Source organism: Pipistrellus hanaki (assembly GCF_964339955.1).
Source record: "Pipistrellus hanaki genome assembly, chromosome: 11".
NCBI lineage: Eukaryota > Metazoa > Chordata > Mammalia > Chiroptera > Vespertilionidae > Pipistrellus > Pipistrellus hanaki.
In genome coordinates this window covers 46103410-46111124 of record NC_140513.1, presented here as the reverse complement: position 1 = coordinate 46111124, position 7715 = coordinate 46103410, and the positions used below count along the sequence as shown (strand labels likewise).

At 39.7% G+C, this 7715-nt stretch overlaps 1 pseudogene across 1 annotated transcript; it reads left to right on the top strand.

Moving 5' to 3' along the window:
* The first annotated feature begins 6680 nt into the window (after window positions 1–6680).
* LOC311629763 (small nuclear ribonucleoprotein G-like) lies at window positions 6681–6913 on the top strand (annotated as a pseudogene). Its single transcript has one exon. The product of its transcript is annotated as a small nuclear ribonucleoprotein G-like (transcript).
* Window positions 6914–7715: the final 802 nt, after the last annotated feature.

Sequence of the window (7715 nt, the reverse complement as noted above, 5' to 3'; positions counted from 1 at the left end):
GCAGCCTTTCGGAGCATGGGACATACTCTACCAACTGAGCCACACTGGCCAGGTGACTTTTCTTTTTCTAAATTTCCAAGGTGCAAGTCATTTATTCCTACTTAGAACTAACAACAAATCCCAAAGAGATTGCTGCTTCACCAGAGACAAGAGAGGCATATCTTAAAGCCCTACTTAAAATATTTTAGTTCATTATGAGAGGAGACTTAACAAAATGCTTAAGAGTAGTAGAATTATCACAATTTCTAATAAAATCAAAGATTTAATCTATAACATGCTGCCATTTCTCATCTATTCATTCATTCTTTCATTCATCCATCCAATAATATACTATAGTGATTAGGAGACTAATTTAAATCTGCTACTTTCCTTCAGTTTAAGTTGGGGAAAATTATTTACTAAATATAAGCCTCAATTTCCCAATATTTAAAGTTAGGAATATTTGTAGTGCTGAATCAAGAGACAGGTTGTAAGGAAAAACAGAAAGAATACACACACACACACACACACACACACACACAAAAAAAAAAAAAAAAAAAAAAAAAACAGAAGTTTCCATAATGATTGCTCAGCAAATATTTGTTATTATGAATAAATGACAAATATTTATGAGGTATTGTCCTTAAGTCTGATGCTGTACTAGGTGACTTAGGACAGACTTGTGGAACATGGATATTATTTAGTTTCTGCCTTGGAGAAGCACAGAATCTCACAGTGAAGACATATCTGGAGTCACATGGTTGCCACAAAGATATATAATCCCTATGCAGGCAGAACTAGGCCTTATCCTATCCAATAAAGAAAGAATATGCTAATTGACCTTCATGCCACCACAAAGATGGTGGCACCCACAGCAAATAAGGAGGAAATATGCTAATTAACTGGCACACCCTCAAAGATGGTGGTGCCCACAGCCACAAGATGGTGGCGTCCAGTCCCTTCAGCCCCACTGGGGTGGCAGGGCGTGGCAAGGCCTGGCTGCTCCGTGCACCTGCCTCTGAAGTCCCCCAGTCCCCTCTGCCCCCCAGCTTTCCAGGGCCAGCCCAAAGTGCAGGCAAGCCTCAGATGGCGGCTGCCTGAGGCTCAGGTAACCAGGACCAACCAAGGCTGCACTGCTGGTGCAGTGGTGTGATGGGGCACCGCCTTCCCCTGATCGTTGGGTTGTCTCCTGGCCCTAAGGGCTCCTGGACTATGAGAGAGGGCAGGCCTGGCTGAGGGAACTCCCTTCCAATGCATGAATTTTCATGCACCAGCCCTCTAGTGGTGACATAAAGAAAGATGTGAGCATCTTGGCACTAGGGGAATCAAAAGTCTTAAAGGGACAGTGTTGGTCAGATAAGAGGAGGGAAATTATGATAAAGGAGATTGGGGCCAAAGCATGGGACATGTGTCAGGCCATCAAACTGGAACTGACATAATGGGGTCAGGTTGTGAAGGGCCTTAAGAACCATTTTAGTAATAGCTTTGGACTTTTATTTGGAGTTATAGTAAGCTTGTTAAACACAGGAGCAACACAGTCAAGTATGTTTTTAGAGAGATGACTCTTCTGGGTAGAAAATACAGTGGAAAGGGAAAAGATGGGTGACAGGGAAACCAGTTCAGGGACTTGGTCCTGGCTCAGGCAGGAGATGCAGTGGCTTGGACAGTGGTGCAGACTGTGCACGTGGACTGGAACTGGTAATGAGGAGCACAAAGGCCACCATGATACAGGGCACACCACTCCAGGTTAGAGACCTAGGCAAGTACATCCAATATTAGAGCTCCCCCAAAGTGCAATTGTGTGCTCTAACTTAAGACTTCTTTAATGCTGGTCAGAGTGAAAACTTAGATTATGTGGAATATTTCTTTTTTTTTTTAATGAAAAAAAATAAATTAGGTCTTCTAACCCATCCTAGTACTAGTCTAAAAGGTAAATTTATGTGGACCTAATTTCTTCTTTGTTCATTTGTTTTTTGTTAATCCTCATTGGAGGATATTTTTTCTATTGCTTTTTCAGAAAGAGAGTGGAAGGGCAGGAAGGAGAGAGAGAGAAACATTGATATAAGAGAGACACATAGACTAGTTGCCTCCCACACACACCCTGACCCAGGCAGGGAGCAAAACTGCACCCAGGTACAGTTTTGGAATCACCTGGAATCAAACCCGAGACCCTTCAGTGTGCTGGCTAACTCAAATCTCTAATCACTGAACAGCACTGGCCAGGACTAGTCCTACTCATTTCTTAGTGATTAACTCCCCCTTCCCCATCTCTTTCCCTGGCTAGTTAGGTTCTTTTTTCTCATATCCCTACAGTGCCTTGGGCTTATGTCAATTTAGCCACTAACACTTGTATTGGAATTGTCTTTTCACTGACTTCCATTAGTGTTCAAACCACATGAGCTTGAGGGCAGAAACTGCCTGCCGCTCATCTTTGTATCCCATGACTGGCACAGAGAGGTGATCTATAAATGAGCATGGAATGAATGAGTAGAGTAAAAAAAGTATTGGCTAAGAAGAAACAAGAAAGAATCATGCCTGCTATAGGCCCTGAATACAATTAATTTTCTCCTTTTTTGCATAAATGTACACATTTTCTAACACTATGTGTGCCAGGAACATATTGGATTTAGATTGCAGGTCCAAACAGTTTTAAATTACCTTATATTACAGTGAAAAAAATGTGGTTTCTGGAGTCAATTATAGCTGTATTCAATTCCGCCTTGGTCAGATATTACTTAATAATTAACTCTGAGACTCAGTTTTCTCATCCATAATGCATAAACAGTAACACAGGATTGGTAAAACACTGAATAAGATAATATGTTAGATAATATGGCATATAATAGGTGATCTGTACATGGTAGCTGTTATTACTAGGCATTTCTTAATAGTTACTAATAAGCTGAAAACCTTAAAAACAGTAAGAGGCCACAAATACTGATGGCATCCTTCTGAGCAATGGGGAAATGTCACCAGTGAGAACAAAGGTTTTCATGAACAAGTAAAATTTTTCTCTCTCAAAACTACTTCACACAGTCACCTAATAAGCCAGATAACTGAAAAAAAGGAAACATTTCTCACAAGGCACTAACCACTTGAAAATTACAAGTTAAAAATATTCAGAATATAATTCTGTACTCGAGGAAGTAAAGCTTTAAGAAAATGGTGAATGAAAGTCCAGTAGTCAGAACTTGGGTAAAATTTAACATTTTGTATAGAAGTTATAAAATTAGTTCCACTAGCTGGGGAATTAAAAAAAAAAAAAAAAAAGCCCCACCCATAAAATGGCAAAGAGCTACTATGGATTCAACAGCTCTCCTTAACGGTAACTCATTAAGCATATCAACTTCACCAAATGTTTCAAAAGTAACAAGATATTTATTCTGTCTATAAGCAATATTAGCTAGTCATACAGAATTGTACCTTCTACAAGAGCCAAGAGTCTCTTAGGCTCTTCTGATAAGCTAGAGACCACTGATAATGGATTAAGTAAACAGTGAAAGCATACAGGACACATTTAAAATGTAAATGTTTACTTTTTATACATGCTTCAAATATTTTAATCAAGGGAATTCTTGTTAGATGATCTGGAAAAATAGTAATAGGACCACTTGAGCATCGCTCCTTTCTTGAACAGCTTTTGTTCTCAGTCTACTCTACATACTGTGTTTCCCCGAAAATAAGACATCCTCCGAAAATAAGACCTACTTACAGGTTTCCTTCTGAGTGAAATATAAGGCATCCCCCTGAAAATAAGCTCCCCCACCCCCCACTAGGCTAAACATGAGAGATTTGGTCCACTGATTCTGAAAGAAATGGAGTCACAAGAAATTCACTAGGAAATTCAGGAATTGGATTATGATGATGTTCCAGAAGATGATGACATGATTGTCATTGAATAAATGAGTAAATTCTTGATACTGTAGGATTCACAGTTTGTCTGGTTTGTGTTGACAACTACCGTACTACCGTACCGTATACAGGCAATAAATTTCCTTTATTTTCATTTAACAGTAAATGTGTACCGTATTCTTCTTCATGGAAAAATAAGACATCCCCTGAAAATAAGACGTAGCGCATCTTTGGGAGCAAAAATTAATATAAGACACTGTCTTATTTTCGGAGAAACAGGGTATTATACCTACATTTTTACAATGTTCTCTCTTTATGGGCTTAATTCAACAACTAGGTTGAAAACTCTTTATGGATAGAAACAATGTTTTTTTTACTCCTTTTATGTCCTTACCCACTTCTGGTAGAATGTAGAAAGGATAAATTGTTAGTTGATAAGCTACTTGGTTTTTTAACATTGTTAAAAACCCTATGGCCATTTTTAGGTCATTAGGAAGTTCTACTTTGGAACAAAGGCTAAGTAGAGGGTAAAAACAAAGAAAGACTTTATTCATGAGCTGTGGTTGAGCTTTGAGATGCAGGAGAAAGAATAGCTGATGGGTGTGGGGCCTTTGGTCTGCATGGCCTGCAGTCAGCATAGCATCTTTGCCCTCAATGCTGACAGCTGCCAAATTAGTCTCTCTCCAGTAATGATCCCCAAGTTAGCTTTAGTTAATGAGCTGAAAGGAGCTGCAGGTAGTTCTGGCCATTAACTGCCTTTCTTAGTGGCTCTGTGAGCTTGCAAGCTTTCTCCTGTCCCAGAATCTGATGGCAGCCATCTAAGAGGCCTGCTGTGAGGCAGATTGCAGTGAAACAAATCTGTGTGAGGCAGCTTCTCATTTGAGAGCCCTTGCCTGAGCCAAGAAGCTCATGCTCTAAGTTTTAATTAAAGACAAACAGAACCATTTTTGGGGACAGTTTGGGCACTCCTGGCTGGGAAACAGCCATGTACTCAGTGTAGGTGGGGTTATTATGGGTTGTCTCCATCTGTGTAGTGGAATGCTAAGGGCAATAGAACTACCAGGAATTAGGAAATAAGATGTTGCTCTGGTCCTCAAAGAATTATTTTTTAAATTTTGTTTTATTCATTGATTTTAGAAAGAGAAGAGCAGAGAGAAAGGAAGAGAGAGAGAACATTGATTTGCTGTTCCACATATCCATGCATTTGTGAAAGAAAAGAGCCACATGCTAACCTGACAAGCTCAGGGAAGGCCTGTGTGGCAGTCTTGCAAACTCAGAGACCTAAGATAACCACGAAAGATGGTTTGAAAATTAAATATCTAACAGGTTATAGTAGGTAGTCATGTCCCAGATATTTCACCTGACAAAGATCAACTTTGATCTTCTTTTACTGAGCCCATCTGCCTTCCTGCATCTAAGATAACCTATCTGTGAGCTGTCTGGGTAACTTGTAACTTCCTTTTTACCCCCTCAGGGCACAACAAATGGCCTCCAGACATTCCCTCATTGTTATTGTTATCAAGTTAATTGTCAACTGTTAATTACCTTAGAGTGTCCTGTATCCAACTCTGTAAAAGAAGCTCATGTCCATCATTTAACCTTTTACCCAATCCCAGAAGGTGGGTGTGTGTGTGTGTGTGTGTGTGTGTGTGTGTGTGTGTATGTGGCCCCTCCACCCCTCCACCCGCCACCCCCACTTCGCTTTGTCCCACCTCCCTAATCTATCACCAATGAATTTCATGTAACTAACCTACGTCCCTTTCCTTTGATTGCAATGTATAAATATAGAAATGTAACCCGACATTCTCCAGAGCATTATCTCAATCCGTTGAGGTTCTGCTTCCCGGCATATGTCCACAGATAGGCTCAAATAAACTCACAAAAAAATTCTTTACAGGTTTCAATGTTTTTTTTCGTTAACACATTCATTGGTTGCTTCTTGTATATGCTGTGATTGGGGATCAAACCCACAACCTTGGTGTATAGGGATACTGCTCCAACCAGCTGATCTACCCAGCCAGAGCCTCAAAGCATAGAAATAAAAAATACATGGAGAAATACAGGCATATTTCCCATATGAGCATAGACAAATGGAAAAATAAAAACCTTCAGAAAGGGGAAAAAAAGATACCATAAAAATGCCAATTGAGAGTGTTCCTTTTAAATAAAACTTATTGTATTGCCTTAAGAGTCAAGTTGGAATTTATGAACATAAAATAAGAAGAGAGTTTCAGAGGTCTTACACTCCCAGACTATAGACTTTCTGAAATTAACTCTCATAAAATGGCTTAAGATGCTCCTATGGTATTTATATCACTGCAACACTTGAGCCTTGTGACACCTACGGCCCCAGTTATTTTACGATTTGTTTCTTTTGGTCATGATTTTTCCCAAAACCTGGAGAACTCTTGCCTCTAGACAATCTATTGACCTGGTACCCACTTATAAGCACACATGAAATAATGTGAAATTTATATAAAAAGAAAAAAACAAGTCAAGCATGATATCCCAAAAGAGCAAAATATTTGTCCCTTGAAACCTCACTACATGCCCATGTCTTTCTCAATGTTTTTGGATGAAAATTCTTTTCAGAGTGTGCTGTTATCATCATTCAAACCATATTTCTTTTCTACCTTCTATATTCTGTGGCTCACAGGTTTGGGTCCATTGCTATGACTAACAGAGCTTCCCTTTTTTGATGGGCTAACTGCTTCCTGGGCTGGAGTCTTCTCCTAGAGTTGTGTTCCTATCTGAGTATCCTCAGGTCTTTCAGAAGAGTGCCAAGATTTCTCAATAAAACACCAAGTCAGAATTTCTTTTGGAAGTGTCTTTGAGCTTGCTTGGGCACCATGAGAAAAGCTCACCTTCCCGAGTTAAAGAAATTTATGGATAAGAAGTTATCATTGAGATTAAATGGTATCAGGCATGTCCAAGGAGTATTGCGGGGATTTGATCCCTTTATGAATCTTGTGGTAGATGAATGTGTGGAGATGGCAACAGAATGTCTGATGGGCAACAGAACAACATTGGAATGGTGGTAATAAGAGGAAATAGTATCATCATGTTAGAAGCTGTTGAATGAGTATAAAGAATGGGTGTAGTTATCAGAGATATCAATTGCTTCCACATGTCCCCTCTCCACAGCACCTGTTTTACCACAATATAAAAATAGAATCCTGTCCATTTGCACATTGAACTTTATTTTTTTAAATATATTTTATTGATTTTTTACAGAGAGGAAGGGAAAGAGATAGAGAGCTAGGAATGTCGATGAGAGAGAGACATCAACCAGCCGCCTCTTGCACACCCCCTACCTGGAATGTGCCCACAACCGATGTACATGCCCTTGACCGGAATTGAACCTGGGACCCTTCAGTCCGCAGTCAGACGCTCTATCCACTGAGCTCAACCGGTTTGGGCACATTGAACTTTTTAAAATAAACTTTTGTATTGATTGAAAAAAGAAGAAATATTCAGTCAGGGCTTCCCCTCCTGCAGGTCGTTCCACTCAGTGACAGTTCAGTTGTCTTTGAATGCCTACAGCTGACTCCAAGTGAAATTACTGCAGCTTCTTGTAGAGTAACAGAGATACTTTCAAGGCCTTATTTTCTTCTTTAGTCTCTCAGAAAGTCTTCCTCACTGCTCTTTGCAGATGGAATGATAGAGTCCAGTGTATTTCCTAGATCCCAATAAAAAGGATCGAACATCTTTTTCCCCAAAAAACTACTTCCTTTTGGCAAGGTAGTCCAATATTCTGCTGCACAAGCTCACAAACACACTGACGTAATTAGGTCCTAGGTCAGAGGTTTATATCTTAGACCTACTACATATTCTTATGCAACTTGAGCAAGGATTTATTGTGATAGGGACTGGCTAATTGTTCA